Source organism: Talpa europaea, assembly GCF_964194135.1.
Source record: "Talpa europaea genome assembly, chromosome: 11".
In the NCBI taxonomy this organism is placed as follows: domain Eukaryota; kingdom Metazoa; phylum Chordata; class Mammalia; order Eulipotyphla; family Talpidae; genus Talpa; species Talpa europaea.
This window is the reverse complement of record NC_140078.1, coordinates 24,603,452-24,620,357: the sequence shown is the minus strand read 5'-3', so window position 1 is coordinate 24,620,357 and position 16,906 is coordinate 24,603,452.

Below are 16,906 nucleotides of genomic sequence, written 5' to 3'. Positions count from 1 at the left end.
GACCTACACCCCAGTTCTTCTATACAAAAATAAGTAAATGAAATATTTTTTTTAAATGGTATTCTGACCCATACTCTCTTTAATAAAGGCTAGTTTGATGATTACACAAACCAGATAAATATTTTATTTTCACACAACCCTTTCAAATTCTAAATGATCAAATTTGTTTGTATACTATATGCAAACTTCATAACTTGGTAGATTTGAAAGAAATTTAAAAATAGAAAAAGAAAGAAAAAGTCCACACATAAATGTAAGGGGGAAAAACCTCCTAATCTAAATATAAGTAAAATATTATTTAATATGATGAGAAAAACCACTTAGCATTGCAAAGATAAGCTTCCACATGTGGCTCTTTATTCCAATATCATAAAGATACATATTTTTTTCTCATTTTGCTTTTCTAATAACTGAAAACACATCTTGAAACACTCTTACTGAAGTGGGGAGGGAAGCTTTTCTACAAGTCTCTTTTACTTTATTATCCTGATACAGTGTATCAGGCACAAGGGGGCACTGAAGGTGTGAACAATTCTATCTACCATCCCTGAATGTGACTCCTCTGTGCTCACCTTCCACTTGGCCACAATGGGAGCAGCTGCTTGCTTTCATCCTTCCTTCCCTTCTTTTTTATTTCTCCTTTTCCTTTTTTAATACTCTAAGGAAAATGTCGAGGTTAACTCTGGTTGCACAAGGGAAAATTCATCTAACCCATGAATAACACCATCTTGAATGTCCTTTCTGAGGCACATATATACCTCATCATCATGAGAGATCATGTTTCACTAAAATCCCAAATATTTGAGGCAAGAGTCTACCAGTTCCCTACTCAACAGACCCCTTCCTTCTTGCTACTCAACAGACCCCTTCCAACATTGTTGGTTGCAACTGCAAATGACATTCCCAGCCTTCCTCAGAGATCACTGTGGATAAAAATAAATTAATAATGGAGAAGTTATTGTTGTGTGAGACACCTGGGAGAGTGATCCAAAAGAGGCTCACTAAACTGGTAGGAGGATTCCTTTCCCTCTTTCTCTTCTTCCTGCACAGACAATCAATTCCATGCTGGTGCTGTGGTAGCCATCTTTCAGTTCTGCGAAGATGGCGGACCAGAAAGAAGGAACAAGGCTGAGACCCTGATGGGAGATGGAATTTCTATCTCATCCCAGCATTATCGCTTTCCAAATCTCATATCATGAGAAAGAAATTATCCTACTTTTAAGTCTCTGATGCTATACAATAAAAGTATTTGAAAACTGCACTTCCCATGTAATACTTCCTGAAAGTTTCACAGCTAGCAATGGAGACCCTTTAATGATAGAGAAAAGAAATTGGACCACAGGAAACAGTGCACTGAGCTTCCATCCAGTGCCATGAAAGATAATACATCCATGTGAGAAAACTTGAACTAATATGTATTTTTTAATTTAATTGACTAATATAAAAATAGCAATTAATATTCCCTATAGGAAATTCTTCCCCTGGGTTACAATAAATTCCAAGTCTCCTCTAAATTAGTGATATTTTATCTACAAAGGCAACTGTCCCTGCTACATTACCCCTGCACTCCATACTGGACACCCCAATGGAAAAAGCCACAGGGTTAGTGCAAAACTTTGTCCATTTCCATTGCTCACTGAAATGAGCAGGCGAGCTGCACTTGTAACCATTTCCTCTCTCAGCACCCTGGTCAGCGGCCTCACCCTGAACCCTTACTGCTCCCAACACCCTTAGCTGTCACCCCAGCCTCACCAGAGACCCTGAGATCCTATCCTTCTGGTAAAAGAGAAAGAGCAAAACTCAATGTCCAAAAGCATCTCCTCCTAGAGCAACACCCTATGCTTCTTAGTCTATTGTGCCCATGAAAGAAATGATTATTTTTATCATACTTGTTAATTGAAAATTTAAACTTCCTTACTATTCATGCTATTTTTTTCCATGTTATCGCTGTGGGTGGATAACACAAACTCGACTATTTTAGAATGAGTTTAAATATTTAAAAAATGTGAATCTTTGAATTATAAAATTTTGATGAGGTGCTTTAAGAGAGTCCAGTAAAAAGCTATTGCTATTGCAAAATGTCAATCATTGTTTTCCAGAAAAAGGAGGAGGCTGAAGCTCTACTTATTAGATCAGTTCCAATGGAATGCCCTATTCCATAAGAAAATAACAGTGCTTAGGATTATAGACCATAAAATTTTTGATACAGAATTTATATCATTAAAAATTCTGTCTTTAACCCCCAAACACCATAATATATTAAAAAGAAATCATATGGCTTATGGGAAATAATTCATATCCTACTGTGATTTCTTTAAATGGATAGTGAATTTATATTCTGTAACTCATCTGAGGCTTGGGACAAAATCTTAAAAATAGCAAAGTTTAAGTTAAGCAGAAAGAATGTAAATTTTAATTGAAAGGCAATTAAATACTTAGCAAGCCACAGTGAACATGGCTAAAGGAGTTCATCTACAGTAAAAGAAATATTAATCATATTTAGAAGATGATCCTCCCTCACTAGATATGCCTTCACCCTCATGATCCCCAGGGGAGACATAGGCACATTGAATTTGATAAGCTCTGCTTCAGACTGCACTACTCACTAAATGAATCATCACTTGCCACCTAAAAATTGGATGATAATGCAAACAGAATGTCTTCCCTGAGTATGAATGTTATAAAAATTCAAGTTAATGCCAGAAGCATATACACATCAATTTAACTTGGGTATTGAATTTAAAACCTTACTTTCTGTAAAATGAAACTACCATTTTTCTTAATCTTCACAAGCAAGTCATCAATTAATATAAATTAACACAGAGATGCTTCCTACTAAAACAGGAAGAACTAAACTTGTAGACAAGAAGAACACATCAGCTCTCTTTTCACCATTAGAGCTATGTTAAGAACACAGATGTTTGACTGCCTAGTTATTTGCATAAAGAATCTTCTCAAATTTCTTCCTTTGGCCAGGCTTAGCTGTTCTTTAACTTTCGCTTTAGTAAAAATTATTATTATTTCAACACACATATTCTTGAGGAATAATGAGAAAATTTCAAGGGTCATTTTTCCTTAAAACTTTACATCATTTGACCTTAAACTTGAGAACCTCTTGCCATGTAAGCAGCTACCCATCTACATTTTTGGAAAATTGTCCCCCAATGCATTTTTTATTACATGGCTTGTCCTAGATTGATCTGTGTCACTAGCACTAGGTTGGAAACATTTAAATAATAATCAAGTTCCATTAGTGATATCATGAATGCATTACAAATGAATCAAAAACTCAGATGTGGTGGGAAAGTGAGTATGAACATTTAGATAATTATTATCTGGGCTGGAGAGGAGGCAGAGATGTTGGGAAAGAGAGACAGAACTGGAAAAAAAAATAGCTATGAGAAAGGAAATATCACTGGAATGTTGAAATTGCAAATGAAACCCACAGAAGTCAGGAAATTCAAGAGTTAAGGCTCCCGCTGCTCTCTTAATTCTTCCCCTGGTGTTGGGCAAATGCACTGTATACTTATCTTTCATTACCAGATCCCATAACACTTAGCAACAGAACCCACTTAGGATGGTGATGAAGAAGCATATGGCTCCTTATGAAATGAGCTTTAAATACATTGAAAGGTTAACAACTAGTATAACAAGGTAGTTTTTCCTATAAAAGTTTAATGTTAATTATAAAATCGGATAACATTGTTATGGTGTGAAATATGAAATGCACAAGGCAGTGCTCCCCTGGGGCAGAGTTGATGTGCACCGTGTTCACAATGGAATTTTCCCAAATTCAGTGTATAAAAGTAGAAATAATTCTTTCTCCCTGGAAAACATATGAAAACTAAGGTAGCCACATTTTAGACTCTCTCCTTACGAAAAATAAAAGTCAGAGGTGCAAACTATAAGACAAACCAATGTGGAACGGGAGATGGAAAAACACAAATAATTCTTCCCTCCCTGCCAAGAAAGGTAACATTTCTGGCTGATATGGGAAAACTGTGAATGGCATTATCTCCCTTCAGATTTCTCTTCTTGATGTTTAGTCCTAGTAAATGATTGTTTCTCTAAATGTATTCAAGGTAAAAAAAAAAAGTACCTCAGGAATATATCCACTTGGAGATTAAACACAAAGCAGTAAAGAATAAAAAATTATACAATTCATTTGTAAAATGCCACCTTCCCTTCAGCCCTCACAGTAAAGGTGCAGTAAGTAAACAGAAGAGTTAATGTTGTAGACAAATCAGTTGAGTAGTTATTAAGGCATTGCTGAAGATACTGAAGAGTAAATGAACCATTTAAGGAGGGGCTATATAATTTTGGGGACCTAGTGCAAGGTGAAAATATGGGGCCTTGTTTTAAAATTATTAAGAATTTCAAGATGGTACAATGATAGCAGACATTAAACCAAGCGGAAGGACTTCTAAGTAAGATTGCACACGTTATACACCCCGACTCCTTTAATTAGACCAAATTCTCTCCTCTGCCTTTCTTACAGCACTTATCATACAGAGATTATAAATAATGAATTCCTATTAATCAGTCCTTTGTGTCTTTTTCTTAATTCTCTAACTATCCTGTAAATTCCTGGTAGGCAGGAACTCGAAAGAATATGGGTTCTGGAATCACACAAATCTACTTTGATTTCCCCTGTCTTCCACATATTCATTGTATAAACTTAATCGCATTACTTAATTTCTGAGACTGTTTTCTCATTTGTAAAATGGGGATAATAGTTACCTTCAGGGTGGCAGTGAGGGTAAAATTAGATAATTCACAGTGTTTAGCTCGTAGTGAGTACTTACGAATAACAGCTGTTCATATTGTTCCATCATAAGGTTGTTGCAAGGATCCCAAAAGATCAGAGACTTCACAAAGCCTGATGGTATGGGGTTGGTTTAACCGGTATGATAAATTCATGCAATGGTGTCCTGCATCGCCAGGGTAGTTCTCCACATCCACAGAGAGCTCTCTATCACAGCACCACCTACAGGATGGTGTACCACTTAGCAGCAGCACCTGAGGACTGGCTAATATTCTCAGCCCTGACCTACTAAGTCAGGAACGCCGGTGTAGGTACTCACTCATCTAGTGTGAAAAAGCCCTCCAAATGATTCTGATAGACTCTCTGGTTCAGAAGCACTCTCGTTTAAAAGTCATGGCTACACTACAGGAATTGGGTCAGTGAGCAAATGAGGACAGTCTTCTAAGCTGTATATTTATGAAATTGCCAAAGTCAAGCGCAGAAGAGTTCACAAATTGATTTCAAGTCCAGAGACTCCAAAATGAAGGACCATCTCTCCATCCTGGCATACATTAAGGGAGGGTGTTCCACTGGCTAACATTTGAGGAATCATACTCACTCCTATTTTTTGCTTTTGGGAGAAGAGAAATTTATAGAGATTTTTCCTTTTTTTCAAGACTTTTTGTACCATTAGGATTTTTAAAAATATATACTTATATACATATTTATAAACATGCATGCATAGCTATCTATATGTATACATACATACATATATAATTAATCTTGTCATTAGGTGGTTTCTAAAAAAATTTTTTTTAAAGATTTATTTATTTATACAAGACCCAGGGTACAGGCCAGATATGAGGGAGGGTGAGAGGATTCACCAGAGACAAAGCGGGGAACAGAACAGGCAGACTGATGAAATACACTGCTGAGGGGAGCAGTGTGCAAGACAGGAGAGGTCTGCTGCGCCATGTGGGATTCCCCTCTGGCTGGCCGGGATCGAACCTGTGCTGCAGAGGCTGCGGACAGCTTCACAGATCGGCGCTCCACCACCTGTGCCACCAGGGAGGCCCAAAATATTTATTTTTTAATGGCTATTTTAAAGTAAATAAGCACACCTAAATGTGAATAAACCATGACTCTGGTTACCTAAAGTGAGGTCAGAATAAAAGGTGTTTGAAAGACAGACTGAGTGGTGAGGATTGTCTTCTAGAAGCAGAGAACCAGCCTGAAACTGGGGACTTCCAGCCAGGGGAGCTGAGCAAGCCCTCCTAGCCTGAGGAAATCCTGACAGCAGGGCCTCTAATTTCATGAAATAAGCAAGGTTGACCTTGAAAACTGCCGGCAAGGAAATTACACAGGAGTGAGGGCAAGTCACACAATTCTCTCTTTGGGTTTTCATTCTTTAGGGTTGGTTTCCATGGAAATCTGCACCTGCCCCTTCCCTGGGGTCTCTAAGCCTGAAGACTCTGAGGAAACAGGGAGGAGAAAATGAGGACAATGCAGATTTTATAGGCTTTTTTCATTTGTCTTTGCTTATGGGGTTTGAAGAGATGCCTAATTGTGAAGCAGCCGAGAAATTCATCTGCAATATCCCCATTATTTTGCACTTTTTTGCTTTCTGGAACCTTGAAAATATAAGATAGTAAGGCTTCAGTGCATAGTTATTTTGTGTTCAGATATGAAGTTGGGTCAAATACCGGGAACAGAACTGTTTTCAGTATGTTTTGGTAACGATAAGAATCCTTACCCAAAGAACCCAGACCTTAAAATTTGTCTTGACCCAAACAACAAAGAGCACATATTTTTACTAGTTTGAATCAGTGTCAAAGTCACTGAGACAGGTGGTCAACAGCTGGGGAGTGCTGAACTCAGCCAGGTGACCTCTGAAGCTTTCTCTGGAGTAAAATTGTGTGACAATTGTAGTTACAGACAGAAGTGTCTCTGTTGGCCCATATAGGTTCAGGCCTGATGAGCTACATGGCTCCATGCCCATTCTTTCCTCCCACAAGAATTTAGGTTGAAAAGGGATTACATACAGTTCTCTACTCACTGGAGGGGACAACAGCTCTTTCAGGGGCATCAGTAAAATTTATTTCTGGATGTGGATTCCTGGGGGGCTATAGGCAGATGATAGCAAGTAAATAGGATAAACAAATGCCTTCAAAATTTACAACAGTTTAGGAATACAAAGTATATGATGCACCTAAAATTTTCAAAGGGCCGGGCATTTTTGTTTCCTTTTACTCCACAAAATTAGCCTTGTTTCTGGGACACTCTTTTAACATTGATATAGAAGTTCAAGGCAAGGCTGGCACTTTAAAAAAAATGGTATAATAATTTTGGGTTTTTTATTTGCTTTGCTTGCTTGTTGGTTGACTGTTTTTACCTAGAATATTTTTTTTTAGCTTTGATCTTAGAGAAAAGCTTTCAGTTTGTCATCACTGAGTATGATGTTAGCATGGGTTTCTAATTTATGACCTTTATTAGGTTGAGATATGTTCCCTCTGTCCCAATTTTTTATTTTTTTCTTACGCGGATGTTGAATCATGTCAAATGTGTTCTCTGTACCTATTAATATGATCATGTGACTTTTATATTTCTTTTTGTTGATGTCATGAATTACATTTACTGATTTTCAGATGCTAAACCATCCTTCCATTCCTGGAATAAACCCCACCTTGTCCTGATGCATGATCTTTTTAATGTATTGTTGAATTTGGTTTGCTATGATTTTATTGAGATTATTTGCATGTATGTTCATCAGGAATATTGGTCTGTAGTTTTCTTTTAATGTTTTGTCCTTATCTGCTTTTGGTGCGGAGTGTATGGGTCCCATAAAATGTGCTTGGAAGCCTTCCCTCTTCCTCAATATTTTGGAAGCACTTAAGAAGAATAGGTTTTAGTTAATCTTTGAAGGTTTTATAGAACTCACTAATGGAACTGCTTGGTTCTGGGTTTTTGTTTGGGGAGAGGCTTTGGTGGTTGTTTCAATTTCCTTGCTTGTAACTGATGTGTTCAGTTTTCTATTACTTTCTGATTCAAACTTGGGAGATAAAATGATTCTAAGAATTTTTCCATTTCTTTTAGATTATCCAATTTGTTGTCATAAAAATCGTCATAGTATTCTCTCTTGATCCTCTCTCTCTGTGAGATGTTATTATAAATAACTTCTCTTCTACTTCTGATTCTATTTGTTATTCTCTCTCTCTCTCTCTCTCTCTCTCTCTCTCTCTCTCTTGTTTATCGAGGCTTCTATAGTCTTTTGCCCTTGTTTATCTTTTCAAAGAGTTAGCTTATGGTATTATTTATCTTTTGTACTATCTTTTCAATTTCAATTTATTTCTGCTCTTTTATTATTTCCTTTCTTCTAGTGGTTTTTTTCCTTTAATTTGTTCTTATTTTTCTGGAGCTTTAAAGTACAAAGTTAAGTGATTTATTTGAGCTTTTTCTTGTTTAGTGATGTGGACATATGTCACTATAAACCTTCCTCTTAGCTAGCTGCCTTTCACAGGTTCTGCTACCTTGTGTGTTCATTATCATTTTTCCAAGTATTTTTTAATTTTTTCTTTGATTTCCTTTTCAACTCAATGGTCATTCAGTACCATGTTATTTTGTTTCACATATTTGAGTTTTTTTCTTGTTTTCTTTCTGAGGTTGAGTTCTAGTTTCATGCCATTATGGTCAGAAAAGACCCTGGTTTATGGTCCACCATGTGTGTATCCTTGACAATGTTTCATGTGTGCTTGAGAAGAATGTGTACTCCGCTTTTGGGGGGTTAAGTGCCCTAAAGATTCTATTTAATCCATCTGATCTAATTTCTCTTGTTGATCTGTCCAATGATGTTCATGGGATGTTGAAGTCCCCTACTACATTATGTGTTGCCGGCAATGCTCTATTTAAGTCTGTTAGTTGCCTTATGTAATTTGGTTTTTCTTCATTTGATGCATACATGTTAAGAGAGTCATGTCTTCCTGATGAATTAATCCTTTTCTCATTATCTAATGTCCATTGCTATCTCTTATAACCTTTTTTAACTGAAAGTCTATTTTATCTGATATAAGTATGACTGTCCCTGCCCTCAAGCGTCAGTACACTGTTAAAAATAAATGCTTCTAAAGCTATTTTTATATCCCTGGTGATTTATTTCAAGAGCCCTCATGTGGTTGATTTTCACAATTTTGTTTAGTTTTATCAATTTTTTTGTAAAAAGAAAGAATTTTCTATACTTCTTAATTCTTTTAAAGATTTATTTTATTTATTTATGCATACAAGAGCAAGGGTATAGGCCAGAGATGCAGGAGGGTGAGAAGATTCAAAAGAGACAGAATGGGGAGCAAAACAGGCAGATCCACTGAAATCCACTATTGAGGGGAGCAGTGGGTGAGACAAGAGAGGTCCGCTGTGCCATGTGGGTCAGCTCCTTGGCCGGGGATGGAACTCATGCTGCAGTGGCTGTGGATTGCTTCAGTGCTGAAAATAATCCCCTTGTGCCACTGGGGAGGCCCCAACTCCTTAATTCTTTTATCTGAAAACCTATCGTCTAGAATAAAATGTAATATCTTTAGAACCCCAGCATAGAAACTATTGAGGGTAAGAAGTCTAGAAAATAGCACTTAATTATAAAATAAAATAAAAATCATCATTTAACATGGAGCTTGGAAAATCTGATTGACTATCAATAAATATTAGCTAAGAAATATTTTCATCAGGGAATTAAGATAACTGGGTTTAGTCCTTACGCTGCTGCCCATCATCTGCAAATCCTAGTGTTTTGTTTTAGCCAGCAGAGCTTCAAAAAAAAAAAGGCACCTGGAATTAATTTCCTATAAGGGTCTTTCTAGATCTAATATCTGTACTCAGATGAAAACAGCAAAACCTGGCTAAAAGTTGCTTAAAGAACCATAACAACAGTAGTAGTATAAGCACGTCTTTTGCACCAAAACACTTAGAGTCACTTGCTTGGTAAAATCTGCTGGTGAACATGGACTTGAAAATATGAGTGTGTCACTAGACCCAAGCACCCAAAACCCTTTAACACGTTTATATAATCAAAACATACAAACAATTACCTGCTTTAGAATAGAAAGGATTAATAGGTAACCAAGGCCTAAGCACCACAGTTGAAGTTGGCAATAAAGGTGGCTTTGTGTGTGCAGGTAGGAATCAATACCAGATCTCTCTCCCCTTTATAAGACTAATGCTAGGATAAGTCATTCTGTGAATGCTCTCCTAAAAATCTATCAGCACATGTGATAGCCATATGCTCTTATAATGTAGAATTGAAAAGTGTAATGGGAGGAGATGGGAGGGGAAGAAGGAAAGGTGAGAAAGGAGGAGGCAATGAATTGAAGGCTACAGAGAATTTGCTTCAGGAGGTGAAAGAAACAGTGTGAGCAAGTGAGGAGAGCAAGAAGCAAGCAGGGGGCACAGAAGACCAATTCAATTTTTTGCTTTAATAGCTAGGGTATGGGCCAGAGGCATGGGAGGGTGAGAGGATTCACCAGAGACAGAGCAGGGAGCAGAACAGGCAGATGGACCAAAAGCACTGCTGAGGGGAGCAGCGGGAAAGGCCGGAGAGGTCTGCCGCACCATGTGGGTATTTCCCTGGCTGGCTGGGAATCGAGCCTGCGCAGCAGAGGCTGTGGACAGCCTCACAGCACTGTGCTCAACCCACTGCACCACTGGGGAAGCCCAAGACCAATTCAATTTGAGGACACCTCATTAGTTCCCATTTCAGGAATCCAAGAGCTTCTCCCTTCTCTCTTTCACAACCACCCCAAGCATCTGTATATCTCTATGACTCACCACTCTCTCTTCTCTATCAGCAAATATGCAGTTTCACTCCTCCACCTTGCCTCTTAAATTGGTCCCAAGCCCAGAGATTTCCCAAAACTGTGTCTCATTTTTCGCCCTTGGCAGCCAGCACTAAGGGTGCTCCCCACGTTGACATGTTGCTGGCCACGCTCACCCACTCTAGTGTATGCTACTTTTGACGAGTGAGCCTATGCATGAAGTCTCTAGGAAATAGCCTCTTCAGGGAATCCATTTGGATGCCAAAGGATATATCAGCTATTCCTATAACTGACAAAGTCCAGGCATAGGGTGGGGACCAAGTATGGTTCAATCAGACGTCTGCTCCATGTTCCTGTGATGCTCTTGCCTCTGCCCATCCTCACCTTCATTGTCAGGCTACAGTGGTTTCAGGAATCAGACCTGGCTCGTAGAGCAGGCAGAGGGAGAAAGGGACTATTCCTTCCTCTGGCAGTCTCTATAGTGGAAAGAACTTCCATTACCAGAGTCTCCTTGAAAACAAGTTCAGATTTGAACCAGTTGCTATGGTCAGAGAAATGATAGGCTATAACCTGGATCTTCAACTGATCCTTGGCAAACTCTAAAGATTTCATGCCCATATTAGTCCTCTGGGAATCTTGGTAAAATGCAGATTCTGATTAAAGAGATTTGGAGTAGGGTCTGACAGTTTGCATTTCTAATATCCCAGGGAACACCTGCACATTGAGTGAGAAACAGTGGGTGTATGGACTACATGTGGAAGGACTGGAAGCTTCCTGAAAATGGAGACTTTTTATTCATGATTGAATCTGCAGGGCCTGTAATGCCAGCCAGTACATAATAGGTATCCTATAAAGATTTACTGAATTTTAAAGAATATCTCCCCCCTCCAAATCAGGAAATATCAACCTTTAAGCCTTTCCCATATTATTTAAAACACTCAGATTCTGAATGTCAAAATGAGTAAGTGATGTAACGCTCTGCTTTGTAAATGAAAAGTTACAAATGTCTTCTTTCTTTGAGAGCTCTGATAGACAATCAGCTCAATAATCTGACTGAGACATAAATATTTAGACATAGGGATTGTCTTTGCAGATGGACAAATTTTTGCATTTACAAATATTATATACAATTGGCCTCCCTGTTGGCGCAAGGGGTGTCCTCAAGATGCAACCTATGAAGCTAACCACAGCCACTGCACCACGAGTTCAATCCCCAGCCGGCCAGGGAGCTACCCGCATGGCACAGCAGACCTCTCCTGACTCGCCTGCTGCTCCCCTCAGCATTGTATTTCAGTCAGTCTGCCTGTTCTGTTCCCCACTCTGCCTCTGGTAAGTCCTCTCACCCTCTCGTACCTCTGGCCTGTATCCCAGTTCTTGTATGCATAAATGAATAAATCTTAAAAAAAAAATGTGTACCCTGCCACTTAAGTTTCAGAACACAGTATAAATACTTGAAGTCATCCACTTATGTGATGAAACATAAGCCAGTAACTATGAATATCACATAGTCAACTTGTCAAAATTAACAAACTTTCAAAGCTCAGGGGCCTCCGTCCCCTCCCCCCAAAAAAGTCCTAGATTTATATTTGTAAACAGTCACCACTTCCAAGCCCAAACATAATCCTTTAGTCTTCTTTTTGGTAACCATTCCTGCCCCATGCCCACCCCTACAGCCCCCATCCCCAGTTTTGTCTTTCTAACAAACAGAAAGAAAAAGGAAAAGCAAAATAATAAGTGTTTAAGATTCCAAGGTTTTACTTCAAGCCAAGGCCACATTTCTAAGCAACTTTGATCAGGTAAATTACCTCTAAGTGTCTCAATTTTTCCCTCAGGAAAATTGAAATAATTTATCACCTTTGATCTGCAAATTTGTAAGGGCACTTAGAAATTGAATGAAATCTACCTGCTGAGATTTCTATTTCCAGGAAGACTCCAAACTTTTCCCTACTCACCCTGCTAAATTCAGCTAAAAGCCCTGGGTATTATATATAAAACAAATGTAAAAAGGTCTGAATGGTGCTGAGAGGAAAGCAGGCCAACTGGGGACCCAAAGACCGGATGTGAGGTCCCCAAGGTTCCTTTCTGTTTCATCTATTTCACACTGGATACTGGAGAAGTGGCTCTCAATAGCCATAAGCTCAACCCCCACCTCTGCCACCAAAGACCAAGTGGAGAGCTGAGCCATCCACCCTCGGCAAGTTGGAATGAGGAGCTCCACCAGCCTCTCCCTTAGGGCTTGTCAGAGGGGGCCTAGTGGAGGGTCAGGATTCTTACCAGCATTCGGCGGTAACAAAAACACCAGTGGAATTAATTTGGGACCATGAAATTCCATCCCAATTCCTGTCATAACAATAAGCTCCTTACTCCTTCAGTGTCAATGGAGACAGAACAGAGAAACTGGACTTCCACCTCCACCTGGCAAGCAATATGTGGAGACATAAATTTAAAATACAGCACAATTTAAAATCACCCCCAAGAGAGAAGGGTGTACACCAGGATGTACAGAATACTTTTAGACCATGGTTGAGCTTGGGTAACTGAAATCCTGAGAAGCAAAACCCCAAATAATGGGGGAACACTAAAGAAGAGGCTGTTTCTCAGGTCTGAGGACTTTTGTAGCTCTTTTGATTGTTTTTCTTGCATATTCCCATACCCTTGACTTCTGTTACTCCCTTGACCTGGGAGCAAAGAGGAGTCAGACTCCTATAAAGTTATTCTGCTCTACTTCATAGGGAATTATGGTTATTGAGGACCGAGGTACTGAAACTGTTAGTTCTAATGAATGTGTAGATTATTTAGAAATTTGTTATTCAGAGATTCCACTAGAAACAAAACTGTACTCTGAACACCCCTGGGTGAGGAGCTTAATCCTTTATAGAAGCAGTATTTTCCATCCCTCTTTCAAATGTCCTAAAGGTTTGCAGTGGTGTAATATATGGCACCAGTTTGCTGACAAGTCCCTCAAAAGGTGGAGTTTAATTTCCCTCTTGCCCCCTGTGTGGCTTGGCTGGATTTCCTGACTTGCTTCTTATAATAGAACAAGGTGGAAGTGACTCAATTCAGAGATTGAATCCAAAGGGCTTTGTGTCTTCCACTTTGTTCTTTTGTTTTAGGGTAGAGCAGCCACCATGTTGTGAGGATGCTCAAGCAGCCAATGGAGAGGCCCACATGGAGAGGCACTGAGGCCTCCTGGAAGCAGCCATGGCATGGATTTCTAGCCACAGCAAGCCTTCAGATGGTGTTATGCCTGGCTGACATCTTGACTGCAAACTCCTGAGACACAGAAGCAGTCATGCAGCTGAGTCAGCCCGAATTCCTGACCTGCAGAGCATAGGTAAAATGATAAACATTTACTGTTTTAAACCACAAAGTTTGGGATAATTAAGTACCTTCTACAGGGTCAATTTATACATTTGATTTCTCCTTTATATTTGTATTTAACCATATTTGCACTGAAAACATAGGCATATTTGCATGTTTTTTATTGTTATAAAAATCGGATGAATTAGGAAGTGCTGGAATATTTGCTTAAAAGTGAAGATGGAGACTGATTAGGTTAAACCACTTCCTAAAGGACATGCACTTAACCACCTGCAAAGTACAACACAGGCCTCCAAAAACTGAAGTCAGTTCTTTCCACTATGTTGACTGTTCCCAGCCTTTTCTCTGCTAAGACACAATTGATGAACAGCATGACCATTATAGGGATCCCATGAAATATTCTGTACAAATGATAATTCTAGCTGTATCTTTCTCTCTGTCACCTAAGGAAGTTTGTCTATCTAGCAGTAAATGTAAGTGATGTAAAGTCACTTTTTGATTGCTCTAAATCAGCTCTGTCCAATAGAAACATAATGCTCATCAGAGCTGTAATTTAAAAATTTTAGTAGCCCTATTACAAGAACAGAAAGAACCAGGAGAAGTATATTTACATAGACTTGTAAATATATTTTACATATATAACCCAATGTACCCAAAGTATTATTTCATCATAGATTCAATGCAATAATCATTAATGCAATATCTTTTTTTCCCCCTGCTCATTCTAAAATCATGTAAAACACTCATAGCACATCACTATTTGCACTTGTCACATTCCAAGTGCTCAATTGCTTCATGCGTGTCTATTGCCTAGAATACAGGACGATGTGGTCCCAGCTATATAATTCACAAAATGTGATTAATTTTGATTTGCCATGATTAGAGCTATATACATTATTTATTTAGTAATGGTTTTGCATGCTGGTATATGCCAAGGTGGTATCATACACCACCTTCTAGTGGCTTTTTACCGCCCCAACTCATTCTCCTCCTGGTGGACAGAACTAGAAAGAAAGAAAATAATGGTGAGCAGGTTCCCTGTGCAGAAATCTGGGAAGGTCCTAGGTCTTCCTTAGTACAGTCTAAAAAGTTAAAATATAAGTTTCCAAGGAAAATATCTAGCTTACTTCTGAGAACTTTCTCAGACATTTGTGTATTGACCCAAAAATACACTTGCTATGCTTACGTAGAATATGATGGCCATTTATGAGTTAAGCTTGCAAACACCAATTCATTGAACTTATTCTGCATAGGTGCAAAAAATACTAAGTTGGAACTGCTCGATAAATCACATTTTCTATTAATCCTGTGTGGCCTTCCCCAAAGCAACCTATCATCCTCATAATAGCAACCCATGTTTATACAGCAAATTTACTGTTTATAATTGCCTTTCATATCAGAAAGTAAGAACAAGTGTGAGGGTGCATGCACATGCACAAGCTTGTGCTTACCCTTTTTTTTTTTTTTTAAAGTTATCACTTATCCTTGTGCCAGAGGAGGAATCCCTACAGTACCCTTAACAAAACCACCCACACAGAGCTCTGGGACTGGGGCAGGACCTTCGTTCTTATGATTCATAAAGCAAACCCAAGAAGTATTACCCCCTCCAGTGATGGACCGACAAAGGTTAGAATTATAAATGACAGTCAGGGAAGTTTTCCCTGCAGTGACATTTTCAGCAGTGCTCTGAGGAATCCAAGAAACACAGTACAGAGAAGCAGCTTGGCTGACCATCAGTTAACATTAGTGACATCAGTTCGGTCGCCACGCAGGTAGGAGCTAGGAGGAGAGAGTGGGAGAAATGCCCCCGGAACATCTTTTTTTAATGAAGCATTAGCAGATTTTGTATTTCAGAGGAAAAAATTGTATTCCACTTGGTGAATGGCTTAAGTTCCTAAAAAGTAAATAACTGTTTCAGGCTTTTAAATTCCATATGAAATTATCAATGAGTCATGAGAAAAATGCTAACGTCAAAATTAAAATCAAATGAATCACTGTTTCTGGCTGCAAAGCAGAAGCACTTTACTCCGTGCTTACACTCTGCTGAAGGTCAACTGTCTGCCAGCTCCCCTCTTAACCCCCCCACGTCCACCCCCCTCACCCCACCCCCACCCCAGGCCCTTCTTCTCAGCATCTCTGAGGTGGGTCCTGGGCGGGAGGAGAGTGCTTTCTGTGCCACCACAAGCATTTTCCACGAGGAAAGTCTGTGAGTGACTCGATCACCATGGAAAAGGAAAATCACAATAAGATCCTGTTCCTTGTCCGAGTTGGCCTCTCAGAAGAGTCTTTCAGCACAGTTTCAAAAAACTGCTTAATGATGACCTAGGACCAAATTCCGCTCCCTGTGTATCAGATCATGTTGGCTTTTCCAGCTCCTCTTGGTCTAACATATTCAAGAAAGGTCCTGCTCCCCAGAGGGAGAGAGGGAGAGAGAGAGGGAGAGAAAGAGGAAAAAGAGAAACACATGAAAACCATAATTGGTTTGTGAAGATTGGATGAGTGAGGGAGGATATGGTTTAACAATTTCTACACCTGCCAGAAAATGACCACCTCTTACCCTTCCACATCACTGGACAACCTTGTGGGTCTTCACTCCTTTGGGGCTGTAGGGTAAGGAAAAACGTCAGGCTTTTCTGCCCTCCCGCCATCAGGATAGATGATGGATCCTTGCGGTCCTGAATGCATGCCTGATGGTGGGCACCTGGAGTAGGGTGTGGGCATAGGTAGATGGGATTCACCTGGGCTGAGACTGGGCTTTTAAGGGCGGCATCACCGGGACGCCAGCAGAAGCCGAGAGAGAAGGAAATAAGGCCGGAGAGCCCAGATAGAGTGAAGACTTGCTGGCCTCCCAGCCCCCCAGTACTCCTGCCTGCTGTGTACCTGCTAAACCCCAATAAAAGCCTGCAAAAACCCACAGAGGGCTCTGACTCCTCCTTTACCCGGTCTGCTGGATCAGAAAACCTGCTAAGTGGTCATTCCTCACCCTACAGGGACCCAGAGATCCAGACCCTGCAGAATTGCTAGGCAGGAGTCCTCCAGAGAG